The sequence below is a fragment of the Rissa tridactyla genome, chromosome 1, assembly GCF_028500815.1.
Source record: "Rissa tridactyla isolate bRisTri1 chromosome 1, bRisTri1.patW.cur.20221130, whole genome shotgun sequence".
In the NCBI taxonomy this organism is placed as follows: Eukaryota; Metazoa; Chordata; class Aves; order Charadriiformes; family Laridae; genus Rissa; species Rissa tridactyla.
In genome coordinates this window covers 190,336,213-190,349,351 of record NC_071466.1, presented here as the reverse complement: position 1 = coordinate 190,349,351, position 13,139 = coordinate 190,336,213, and the positions used below count along the sequence as shown (strand labels likewise).

General features: G+C 49.9%; 1 protein-coding gene across 9 annotated transcripts in view; it reads right to left on the bottom strand.

Annotated features, from left to right (window-relative positions):
* The window catches only part of FOXP2 (forkhead box P2), a 440,098-nt gene extending 435,205 nt beyond the window's left edge, over positions 1–4,893 (bottom strand). For 4 of the 9 annotated variants that reach the window (XM_054220067.1, XM_054220077.1, XM_054220085.1 and 1 more), the window contains exon 1: positions 4,578–4,892. The gene's annotated coding sequence lies outside the window, so the exon portion shown is untranslated. Of the gene's footprint in view, positions 1–3,194; positions 3,331–4,577 lie in introns of those variants that run through there. The other 5 variants (XM_054220133.1, XM_054220094.1, XM_054220028.1 and 2 more) reach the window with 3 other exon arrangements.
* Between the last annotated feature and the right edge of the window lie 8,246 nt (positions 4,894–13,139).

Genomic DNA, 13,139 nt, shown 5'->3' with positions numbered 1-13,139 from the left:
TAGTATAATACAATGTGCTTAACATTTTAATTTCATCTTCCTTAGAACAGGAACTGAAATCGTGATATTAAACACAATTCCACGCATAACTCACTCCTCAAAATTTACTTTCCAACACCACCCCAAACTACACTTTGGTGAACCGATAAACATCGTAGCAACTGTTCATTAAAGAGATTATTTTCAGTTACTTCAGTGATGACAGCATAGGCGAGCTATTGCTGGCACTTTTAAATCCAGCTTTCTGACACAAAACATGATCTTGCCCTTAAAACACAAACCCAGTAGAAATGGAGGGGGAGAAAGGCAGAAAAGCCAAAACAGATGCAAATCTTACATGAAAGGATAGATGCCTCTCATAATTTGCAGTAAACATCTTGGCAGATTTTTAAAAGTAGTAAGTGCAATGAAACTAGTGAGAGCCCCAGAAAGGAGGAAAAAAGATGATCAGTGTTAGATGATACTTGTGGGATCGCTCCTTGTTTTTATGTCAATCTACAAGTTTTGAAATTTCAGCTTAAAACTACCCTTGGAAATGGTTACAATGAGGTAAGTGTGCTCATTCTGTGAAGGAGCAAATGTGGAAGAAAACTTCCAAACTATTAATAATGAACCACAAAATAGGAATTTTATGATTAACCATAATTTAAGAGGTTAGTTTATTACAGCTAACCTTTTCTATAATTTCACCTTTTTTATTCAGTTTTCCTGGTGCCACTAATTTACGCATACAATCAAGAAAGATCTCAAGTCAAAACAGGACAAGGAATGGGAATCTAAATGACAAATATTTCTTCTAACAAGGACTAGTTGAGAGGTACGCTACAGTGGCTGTGAAAAAAAAATAGGTAATTTGCATTGCTTCTAGACCCACTAGCTGTCACAAAATTTAAAAAGAGTAATCAGTTCGAGTGTACCAAAAATTATTATTTTGCAACAAAGCTGATAGCATTTTTCAGTTTGACCGTGATTTGCAATTTTCTCCAGTCAAAATCATTCCATGGGTACTTCTCAGTGACCTATGTCCTAAATCATTTTCAATTCCTACAAGCAAGTGACCTCTTCACGATCTGACTCACAAAGAAAAAACATGATGACTCCCATGAACCATTCTTTTTCAACCACCATCAGAATTTAATTTCTCCAAAATAAACCTGGTAAAAATAGAAATGGAACAAAAAGAGTACTCAGTGTTCAAGAAATATTAATTAATCACCCTATCAGAAAGATAGATAAATACCAGCTCTCACATTTTGGTGATGAAAAAACAAAGAGGTTAAGTGACATTTTCAATGACACATAGCAAAACACTGCCACAACACGGATCACATCTCAGAAGTTTTCTATTGTTTTCAGCCCACTAGCCTTGAATAACTCCTGTGCATGCAATGCTGAATCAGGTATATTCCTCAGAATATAAAAAGCTTATTCTAGCTCACGTAAATCAGTCCAGGGAAAAAAAAAAAAAAAAAGCTTATGCTACAGTAATTTTGTAAAATACATTTGAGTCCAATAAGAACTTTTCTAAAAAAGCACTGGAGTCTGACAGGAATGCTTCTAAGCAAATACACCTTTAATCCTAAAATGTTAGTTTCAACACATTCTATTAGAGAAAGCATTTAAAAAATGTATAAGCAACAGATGACTACCGGAAAAAAAACAGTCACTTCAAAAACATATGAAATTCAACACCTGACTATTGTACAAACCCTAGTGCAGCCTTAAAATAGTACCATGTATTCACTAACTAAAATATCTTGAATTTAATAAATTTCTTTTACTCTTCCTCACACTCGAAAAACTCTAATTTGGTTGGTCCCTATAGACTCTTTGGTAATTTTACACAAATCTTCACAAACAGAAAGCTACAAAACATTTAGGTTTTTTCCTCTCTTAAACATTATTAACACCTCACAGTAGCAAAGATCTTGTGACACAACCCAAGAATCACTGAGGTTAAACAAAAAACAAAGAAATACCCAAATATTTATACAATTGATTCTCCTTAAGCTTTCTGGCAAGGTTACTGTTAAATCTTAAAGCCTACACCAACAAGGCCTCACATGAAACAGTGTATTTCAGGTGCTATATATTAATAAAATAAATTAGAATGTCTAATTACATATCTTTTGTATGTCACTAAGTGACCTACCAATTGCCATGAAGGTTACTATATGTGTTTTGGAAATGGGATATTTGAAACACTCTTTCCTTTCCCTCAACCATTTAGTAATCTACTGTTCTCAGTAGTTAAATGAATGATTTAAGTATACAAAAATGCTACAGAACACGACTGTTTTGTAAGAACTACACTAAAATACCAAATTACTGCAAAACAGGGGTCTTTTCCATATCTACATTTAATATGAACAAATTATTATAGTCAGGAAAAAACTTAAATTAAGAATAAATACTAATTTGAATGCTAAAATCTATATCTCACTCAAAAGCATTTAGTGTAGCATTAGAGAAACCGATTTAATAATTAATCATATTTTCTTTACAGTAATATTACTAGCAGTAATGTTCTTCCTTAATGGTTTTAAATTACCTAGCATGGGGGGAAAATAAAAATAAAATTAAACCTGTCAAAATCTCTTAAAACTTTGTCTCTGACTTCTCTTCCCCCCCCTACAAATTACCGCGGGTATACAGACACCGTGCGCAACTTCCCAGTCCCACATTTGTAAGAAAATTTCCAAGGGCCTGATCCAAGCCCATTGAGTCAACGGAGCGATTCCTACTGATGTCAACGGAAAGATTCCCACTCACTTGAGCAAGTTTGGGGTAGGGGCTTTTATGCAGGGAAAAGGCGGAGGGGAAATCCTCTTTGGAAAGGGAACTTTTGTGTTTCTCTCTGTAAGAAAGTACATAAACAAACAGAGCTGCTTAAAAACCAGAAGTGATTCCCAGGTAGAGATCACTGGCTGTTCGTCCATCTGCAGCTCTCACTCTTTAGGGGCAGATGATGATACTGTAAATGTAAGCCGGTTACTTTTGAGATGATTTTTCCCCGGAGACCACACCAGCAGCCCCACTTTCCCTCCGGGCTCCTCTCCCCAAGTTTTAAACGCGTCTTTTCCTGCCTGCACCGCCTGCCCGCCCCGCAGCCCGGGATGAAACCCCCATCCCGGGACCTCACCGCCGACCAACTGCGGGAAAGGGAGAGGAATGGCCTCACGCAGCCTCTTTACCTTCGCCGGGCGAGCTCAGTTGGGCGGCAAGCGGCTTTCCAGCAGGTGAAGGCCGGCGGAGAGCCGCGCAGCCTGCGCACCCCGCGCTCGGCGCCGCAGCAAGCGGAGCGAGGAGGCACCGGCGCCGGCCCCTTCCCTTCCCTCCTCTCCCTGCCCTGGCATTCCCGGCTGGAAAAGCAAAGCCCCGCACGCCTCGCCGCCGCGGGCTCGCCGCCTCTCCCCGCTCCTCCAAATTAAACTTTCAAAACTTTCCCAGGTCCCGCAGTCCTCTGGAATTTCAAGAGCCAATTTCAAGGGAAGGCCCCCACGCACCAGCCACGACGGAGGCCGCCTCCGGAACTCCGCAGCTCTAACATCATTATTTATTAATCCTTGGGTTTAGGCTTTTTTTTTTTTTTAATGTCTTTTGTGGGGAGGTGGGGGGCGACGCCGTTCCCCGAGCAGCCCGAACAGTGCCGGGAAGCCCCGCGGGCACCCCCGCGGCCCTGCGCTTCCCCGCCCACGCCAGAGGGGGAGCCCCGGGGCAGGGGGGCGCGGGGCGCCCCGAGGGGGCGGCCGGCGGCGGCAGCGGTGGCCCCACCGCGCCGGCGGAGAGGCGGGGGCCGGGCCGGGCCGGGGCGGGGGTGGGGGGTGCGCTTTCTCCCTCCGGCAGGCAGGCAGGCAGCACACAAAGGAGAAACGTGACACGTTTCTTCACCCGGGCTGTCTGCTGGGGAGGTCTCGGGGAAAGAAGAAAAAAAAAATCAAAAGAGGGAAAAGAAAAAAAAAAACAGCCCCACACGGGGAGGCGAGCCGAGGATGGCCGAGCCTCCCCGGCACACGCTCCCTCGGAAGCCCGGCCCCGAGCCCTCCCCGCCTCGCACTTCTGTCCCCGTACCGGCAGGCTACAGGTTGTTTGTTTTTAACTACGGGGGGCGAGGGGGGGGGAGGGGGGTGTGCGCGGGTTGCGCGGCCCTGCGCGGTGGGAGGAAGGGCAGGAGGGTGGGCGCCCGCCCCGGGAGATTCGGGGGGAGCCACCGCCCCGCTGCCGCGGCCGGTCGGGTCCGCCGGGTTGGGCAGGGAGAGCCCGAACTCCCGAACTCTGGCCGGGGCACCGGCCGCCTCCTGCCGCCGAGCGCCTCCCCCCCACCCCCCAACTTCGCTGGCGCTGCATTTTTGGGAGCGGTGCCCCCCGGGTGCCGGGAGACCTGACACATGTCACTCCCGCGGCCGCGCCGGCCGCGGCCAAACTTTCCCGCGGCGGCGGCAAGTCAGTGAGCGGCGGCGGCGGGGGAGGGGGGACGGGGGGGAGCGGGTGGAAGCAGCAAGTCACACCGGGGAGCGGGGGGAGGAGGGGACGAGCGAGGAGGGGGGGAACGGGGGGGGGGGGGGGGTAGCACTTACCGGGAGGAGACACCGTGCGGGGCGTCCCGGCGAGCTGACACCGAGAGAAAGGGCGAGCGGAGCCGCGCATGCAAAGTCTCTGCGGGCGGAGCCACCGCCGCTGCCGCCGCCGGGACGCGCGGGCCGGGACGCGCGTGGGCGGCGCGGGGGCCCTTCCGCGGGCGCGGAGCAGCGCGCGCCCTCCCGCCGGCTGGCTCTTGCCCCGGCGCTAGTGGGGGAGCCGCGGTCCCGCTCTCCCTCCCCCGGCGTGCGGGTCCGCCCGTGTGCGGAGTGTGCCGCCTGTGTGTATGTGTTTTGTTGGGAATGCGAGGAAAAAAAAAAAAAAGAGTAAAAAAAAAAAGAAAAAAAAAACCCGCCGCTGCACACACCGGCTCCTTTGGAGAAAGGGGAGTGAGAAGGGAGCCCTCACATGATCGCGAAGTGGCCTGCACAGAAGTGCTAATAATGCGCGGGGGTGGGGGTGGAGGGTTGGGGGGAGGGTGGGGGGGGGTGATGGCAACAAAAAAAAAAAAAAAAAGTGCGGCGGGACGCGCTGGGCCGTGCCCCGCTCCGCTCCGCGCCTCCCCCGGCCCGTCCCCGCCGGAGCCGGGTGCCGCGGGCCGCGGCGGGTCCACCTGCTATGTCAACAAACCGTCGGGGAAGTTGTTTGCTCTCGGCGGCTGGACCCCTCCCCGCCCCCGCTCTCCACTCCCCCCCCCCCCCCCCCCCCCGCCGGCGCTCTGCTCCTCCGGCCCCGTTAGACACAACGAGTTTAGCAGACGGGCAGAAAACAAAGCCGGGTGTTGTGCCGGCCGTGCCGGCTGCCTGCAGCCTGCTGGCAACCCTCGGGGTGCCGCGGCACTGGCGGCCCGGGGGACCCGCGTGGGGAGGGGGCGGCGGGGCAGGGCAGGCCGCCCCGGCGGCGGCAGCACTTTTGCCGAGGGGGCACGCGTGGGCCCTGAAACTTTCTTTCTTTCACCCCCCCACCCCGACATTTCGGAGCAAGGTGCGGGAGCCCGCAGCGGGAACCGCGTGTCCGGGGGCTATCGCTCCCCCGGGGAAAAAACACTTTCTCAAGCGATTCCCGAGTCGGGGAAAGGGAGAGGGGAGAAGTGCCGGCATCGTGGGTAGGGAGGGGAGAAGCCGGTCCGTGTCCTCCCCCGCGGTCCTCGGTCACTCGTCGCCGCGGCCGTGCTCGGATGGAAGGACTCGCGTGAGCGCGGGTGGAAGGACTCGCGTGAGCGCGGCCGGAGCGTGGGTTTGCCGAACTGGGAGCCCAGCGCGGCCACCCCGGCCCCCGGCTTTCCGCGCGGTTTTGAATGAGAAAGGCTCCCCGTGACCCGCCAAGGGCCGGAATCAAAAGTGACTTGTCACTCAGAATTAACAGGCACCGCATTTATTCCATAAAATTTAAAAAAAACCACACACACACAAAAAAACAACTTCGCCGCCCGCTGCTCCAAGGCCAAGCGGGAGACTTGCCCGCTGCCCGCCGCCGCTCAACCCCCGGGAAGGCCGGCGGGAGGCGGGGGGGCACCGGGCACCCCCGGGATGAAGGGGGGGTAGCTTACCGCGGGGGCGGAGCCGCCGCAACTCGGGGCCCCTCCGCGCCGCTCCGCGCACCCTCCCGCCCGGCGGCGGCAGCGGGTCCGGGGCCCGGCCGGGGGCCGGCGGGGCCGGTGCGGGGCGGCGGCGGGGCGGCGGGCAGCCAATGGGGCGCGGCCGGGTTCGGGAGGTGAAAGTTCAGCGCCGGGGCAGGCTCGCCGCCGCCGCCGCCGCGGGGGCGCGGCGCTGCCGATGGGTGGTCGTAAAATTTATTTATTTGCTACTCGCCACTCTTTTGTGTCGCCCCCCACCCCCACCACCCCCACCACTACCACCATCCCCCGCCCCGTCGCTGCCACCGGTTACCGGGGAGCTGCTGGCTGCCGCGGCGGTTTGCGAGCGCAACGGTTGCGGGTGACACTGGCCGCACACCCCGCCGGCCGGCGGGACAAAGTTTCCGCCGGCAGCCGCCCTCCGCCGCTCCGCGCCCCGCGGGACGGCGGGGCGGGGAGGGAAACGGCGCCGGGCTGCCCGCGCCGCTCGCCGCCGGCCCGAAAACGAAATCGGGCGCCGCGGGCTTCGGCCGCCGACGGGCTCCGCGCGCACGGGCGCGGGACGCCGCGGGGGCGCGGGTTGCGCGGCCCGGTGGGCGCCGGGGCCCCCTCCCCGCGCGGGCGGGGATGCGGGGCCCGGGGGGACAGGCGGGTGTCCCTCGGGAGCCGGCGGCGGCGGGCGGGCAAACGCCGGTACCGGCGGAGGACGCCGCGCCGGGCACTCGTTGGGAGGAGACCCCGCCGTACCCGAACAGGCGGGGCGGCGCGGCCCGGAGCAGGGGCACCCCCAACTTCGTTGGACGGCCGGCGGCGGCCCCGCACGGACGGACGGGCGGGCGGGAGGGAGCGGCGGCAGACGGCTACCCCCGTGGTCGGCCCGGGCCGCCGCCGTCGGGCCGGGCGCCCTCCGCTCCCGCAGCGCTGCCGGCCCCGTCCCCCCAGCGCCTGGGCAGCGCCTTGTCTTTAAGGAGCTGTGAAATGCCCCCCTGGACGAGACGGACCCCGCGGGCGGCCCCTCTCTGGTGGGGAATAACCCACGGGGGCCAACGCGGCTGCCGAAATGCTTCGGCGTTGCGCGGGCGTGCGCGGCTCGCCGGTCCCACGCAAAATCAGAGCTAAACAAACACGCGCTTTCCCGACTCTTTTTTTTTTAAATTTTTTATTTTATTTTATTTTATTATTTTACAACGACAATTACGGCGTAAAATACATAACTGGGCTTTCTAATGAAAAAGGCTGGTGCGTTTTATTTGTTCCTGTTTACGGCTCGAGATTTCATCTGCACAATTGTATTGTATTTCTCGCTTGAAATAAACCGCTTCGAAAGCGTCTTCCTTTAATTAATTTAATGTATTTTCTCCGTGCAGCTGGCAGCGTTAGGTGTCGATCAGACTGCCATTTTCCATTAGGATTGTTTAGGAAGCAAACAAGAAAACAAACAGACTCCTCTTCTAAATAGGTTCGTTCCCCTTCCTCCCCACGCTTGGCTCCCGAGACACTTTGGGAAGAGCAGAAAATGCTGTTTTTAACCGAAGTCAAATCGAGGAGAATCTGTATTACAACATCAAAGCGAATGGAGACGTTACAAAATTGGTGGAGTTACACCACCATCTGTCGTTAAGCTTCGGGACTACAAAAGTTCAGACATATAATAAATCTTAATGAGCGCTGGCAACTTTCTTTTTTTCTCTTTCCTCTAGAAATCTTGCTTCCGTGGCAGAGTCGGTTTCGCAGCGTGGGTTGAGCCTCCCGAGTGATGAGTGGCAGAGTGCCCGTGTCCATCACAACCTCTTCCATCCTCCGCTACTTGCCACGCTGTGCCCCGCCAGGCCCAAGGGTTGGTGCCAGCACGTGATGGTCCAAGACAGTCGCTCTTCAAAATGCAGAGGCACTCACACTTCACCATACTTCTTGGCCTCAGGAGGTTGCATTCATAAAAAGAAAAAGCAAAAGCAAAGTTTAAATTATAAAGAAAACCACACACACACACACAAAAAAAAAAAAAACAAAAAAAAAACCCGAACCCTTAACCAACAATCCTCCCCAAAATCACCACCAAAACAGCCCAACCCAGAGCTCATATCTCTCCAGTGGTAGGATTATTCCATTTTAGATACTGTCCCCCTGCAAAGCTGTCGCCTGAAAAGGAATATATAAAAAGCACACCTTGAGATAACGTCTGTGAAGAAGCTGTGGTGTCCTAATGCTACCTCTGAATACTCTTAAAATTTCAAAACCTGTAAACAAATACTTAGGAGAAACATACAATTATTTTATATTCCCCAATGTAAACATGGTACCTGCTTTGTGAAGTTGTCCATGTGAGAGCTCCCCATCAGACTTCAGCTCTTTCTAAATTCTTCAGTTAAATGTCTTGAAAATGCCCATTTGCCGTAGTTACCAAAGAATCAAGAAAGAAAATCCTTTGGGATTTTCTGGGTACTGGTGTTCCCTGTGTTTCAGAGGATAGTTGCTACTCAGAGTGAGCAACATGCAAGCAGGGATCCTCACGGGACCTTGCCATGAAAACCATCAAGTTTATCATTATTTTGTCACAGTTCCTATTTTAAGGCAGGTGTGGTTGAGTAGGTATTGATCCAAATGGGGTGCTGTAGGGAGTGGTTATCATCAAAAGTGAACTTTCAGGTTGTTTCTCTTCCACTGTGGAAATTCAGGGCTTTTTTACCTGTCTTCAGCCTGACATTTTGCAAGTGCTCACAGTCCTTATACTGTAATTAGCACTAGGCATTTCCCAGTACTACTGTGAGGTGAAGATGGCGGTTTAACATGTTCATACAAATCCTGTTTCCCAATCTCTTTCCTTCTCCCAGAGAAACTTCAGTTTCCTATATCCTACCAGTAGCTGTTGATACTCGGAAGAAAAGTTCCACTTTTAGCTTATTGACATGTCAAAAGAGAGAAACTCGTTTCCTCTGAAGCTATACGTTCATGGGCTGTCTCATAAAATGTGGAATTATCCTACAGGCAATAAACACTTTCAGCATTCCTTTGTCTACTGGGTTATTTTCACGCTATTTTGAAAAAAACAACCAAAACACAAGCATCAAAAACATTTTCTACCTTCTCCATAGTCAGCTAGGCTCTCATAACCAACTGAGGTCTTTGAATCGACATTAAAAGCTAAGGTTTCTGAACTGGTGAGAAAAGCGTTTAACATTCACCTGATTGAAATAAATCTTGTGACACTTTCTCAGCTTCTAGAAACAGCTAGGCCATTACAACTAATTACTGATTTAGGAACGTTTATTAAAAAACCTGTGTCCAAAAACTCACTGATTATCTCAGTGTTTGTACTGCCTCCAGTTTTATATATGCGTAATTTAATTTTTAGATTATTCAAAAGACATTATAGCAGCAACCAAACTAAAAAAAAAAAAAAATCAAATAATTAATTGCTGCTAGGGAAAAGAAAAACAAAGCATGGTGCTCAAAGTTGCCTTGCTCAAATTGTAACGAGTGCTGCCCAGAACAGTTCTGACTGAAACGGAGCCACTCTGATTTCTTTGATAAAGGGGAAAAAAAGCTGTGCAAATCTTCCACTCGATTTCTGTATTGGAAAAACATGTCAGAATTTTTGACATTATATTTGACATCTATGTATAAGGATGACCCATACATCTTTCTGGATTCTTTTCCTATTTTGTGGCCAGGTTTGGAGGAATACGCCATGCTGACATTTCGCGTCCTGGTCCCCAACCATTAGTTGCATATATGAAAGTCTTATTGAGCCAGAGGTGAGGAAAGTTTTAAGACTGCTAAACCTTTTGGTGAGTTTCCGAAGTATAACCTGGGGAGCAGTATCACAAACATACATAAACAAGTAGCTGCGTGAGTCCCATGAACAGCTCATAACTTCTGGAAAGTTTGGCATCTGACCTATATGGTGGTGCTAAAGTTTAGGCACATGAATCTAAGACTGCAATCTTCCAAATCCTTGTTCGGCTCCCAAGGAGTTAACATTGATAAGGTGCCAGTCATGCTCCTTAGCCTCCTAAGATACCGCTTCTGAAAATACTCAAAATAACAACCATCAGAGTTGCGCTGAAAAGCTTGGTGGGTTCCTCAGCCTAACCAGCCTCCTAAAACTAGGCATCCTCTGTGCAGCTGGGCATTAAATTGTAATTAGGTAAAATGCCCAATCAGTCCTTAGGGCGGGAACTGACCCAGGTCTCCCCGTTCCTCAGGAAGCATCCCACCCGCTGGGCTGCGTGCCCACCCTTCTCCCACTGCTCCCACCACTCTTGGACCCTTGTTCTGCCAAGTGACACTGCGGCCCCACTCCAGACCGACCGAAATCAAGTGTTTAGGTCATGGCCCTGGGAGGTGACAGGTGGCTTAGGTCCAAGGAGGGTCTAGGAGCCAATTAGAATAGCATAATAATTTAGTTATTGTGTAAAAAAAAAAGATATTGCAGCAACTCCCCTTTCCTGTCATGTTTCAAACCGTCAGTGAGAACACCTGCTGCTTTTATGAAACAGACCACCAATCTCCAAAAGAGGATTCAGGGCTCTGAATGGCAAAATAGCGGGGCATGTCAACCCCAAGAAGGGCAGCAGTTAGGGCAACGTTCTCTCTTCAGCCTGTTCGGCAATTTCATCGAGCGCCTCAGAGCACTGGCCGCTGTGAATGTCCCTCCAGGGTTCCCAGTTTCCTCAGCCTGATGCACAGGCAGCCCAGATGCCCATCTCGAGGTTATGGAGTATATGGGACTGCATGTAGGGACCAGGTAAGTCAAAAGGCAAGCTCAGCAGTGAAAATGGAATCCTGACTGTAAAACAATGAGTCTTCACAAGTTCCACCCATGTCCGAAGTCCAGCCTTTCCTTGTCTATCTTGTGCTCATTTATTTGCATTTTTCCCCTTCTTGACTTCCTCAGAGCAAAACACAGGGACTTGCAGAAATGTTTCAAGACACAAGGACTTGCAGAAATGTTTCATTAAGGCTGACAGAAATCTTCCTGACAGGCGGCTTTTCCTCTTTTATTTGTTGTGTTGCTCCCACTCTGCTCTTCCAGCTGCAGTACTTTCTCAGCCCTCAGCAGAAGGTTGTGTAGAAGCATCTCTGCCACAAGTTGTGCTCCCGTGGGAAGCCTCGCCTCCAGATGAACTGCTCCAGCCTCACTAAAAACAAACAAGGTGCGTGGGTTGGTAGAGGAGTAAATGAGGAGTAAATGAGTGGGCTTCTTGTGGTAAAGCAGCACAAGGCCTCTGATAGACTTGGCCCACAAAGTCCTCACAGGGCACACCTGAGTTGCCCATGGGTTATGGTTTGCTCTCCCAGAGCGGAAATTCATCTGCCGGAACCTGAATTTTGTGGAGGGAAAAAACAAGCTTCTGCTTTACAGAAGAAAGCAGGATCAATTCTGTTCTCTTCCAGCCCCAAATGTAGTTTTCAATACTAATGTTAAACTGTGACATTCTGACAACAAAAGAGCACGTAGTTATTTTCTGGCTCTTTCTTCTTAAGCTAAAAATGCTTACATTTAGGGAAATATATTTGGTAACCAAACAACAATTACAGCTGTATCTGGACAATGCTTTCCTTTGGTACCACAGACACAAGGACCACATTAAAGATGCAAAATTACGTTCAGTTTCGTGACGTTTACACATCTGTAACAACATTCCAGGCATTTTGTCAGTATTTAGGGTTAGGGGGATGGAGCTGTCTTTTTAGAAACCATTTCTATGTCATACACACAAATTAGCATGTATTAAGTAGTCATCTTTCCGCCCACAAGCACTTGTGTAGAATTCATGGGTTTGGGAAGTAAATTGAAAGCAGACCGTGGATGTTAACAATATGGTTAGATACAGGAGTTAGACGCTAGTCAAACACTAAATAAACAAGCCCCATTTTTAGGTTTATTTAAGAGGACTGCAGGGACGCAAACCTCAGAATATGTATTTTTAAGGCAATAGAGATGCTGCCTTGTAGATGTGAATTATGGAGTTCTGTGACACAGGCACAGCAGAGTAACCTGTTTTCTAAACTTGTACAAAACTATAATCAAACAAATGGCAAAATACTACTTGCTCCCTTGGCATACCACTTGTCACTTTCCTTCAAGAGCAAAACCTGCTTTTTTATTGCTGCAGCTCCACAGCCAATACAGCTAGGAGGAGAATCAGAGAAATTTGGGATCACGCACCATCAACACAGGTGGGTATCATGGCACTGCACGTTAGTCTGTCAGTTATTTTTGCTCATTGTGTAAGAAGCAAAGCAGTAGGCAAGGATAAGTGACTCAGAAAAACAGACATTTGTATGAAGGCAAGCAGTTTACCAATTTTGTAAGCAGTTGTTTAGAATCATAGAATTGCCTAGGTTGGAAGGGAGCTTTCAGATCATCTAGTCCGATCATCAAAAGATTCCAATTCTTTTAAAAAAAAGAATTCTTAAAGAAATTTATTTTATTTACACAGTTTAATTTTTTACTGTTAGACATAATTTGTTTTCATGGTAGCATACTGCAACTACACCCAAATCCGTTCAGTAATTCACAGTTCCTGATTGCAGCTGAAGGCTGGAACCATTCTAGCTCCTGTGGTCCATGTTCCCAAAGATGAGCCTCCGGCTGAAGCTTAATCTAATTTTTGGAAAGCGTGTTCCAGAGTCAGCTGCTTGAGCCATAAGCACCTTCCTACCTCAGTCCAACCATCCAGCAATTTTGTGTGCATTTGCTGGAGTGCTTTGTTCCTAAAACTTGTCAGGGAGCATCATAGCTGTCAAAGACAAGTCAACATTTTCTCGTCGAGGGGATGATTCTTCCATCCGTGAGCGTCCTTTATGTGTCAGACTTTCAAAAGAAGTCACCTCTTTAGGAACTAAAACAAGTGACCAGTCCATGCTAAAGAAGTCAGTACCTTTCAAAGAAATCAGATCATCAAAGGGTGCAGCTGAATCTTGGAAATCTGGTCTTTAAAAGTACTTAAATGGATGCTGACTTCTTAAAAATCTCTTC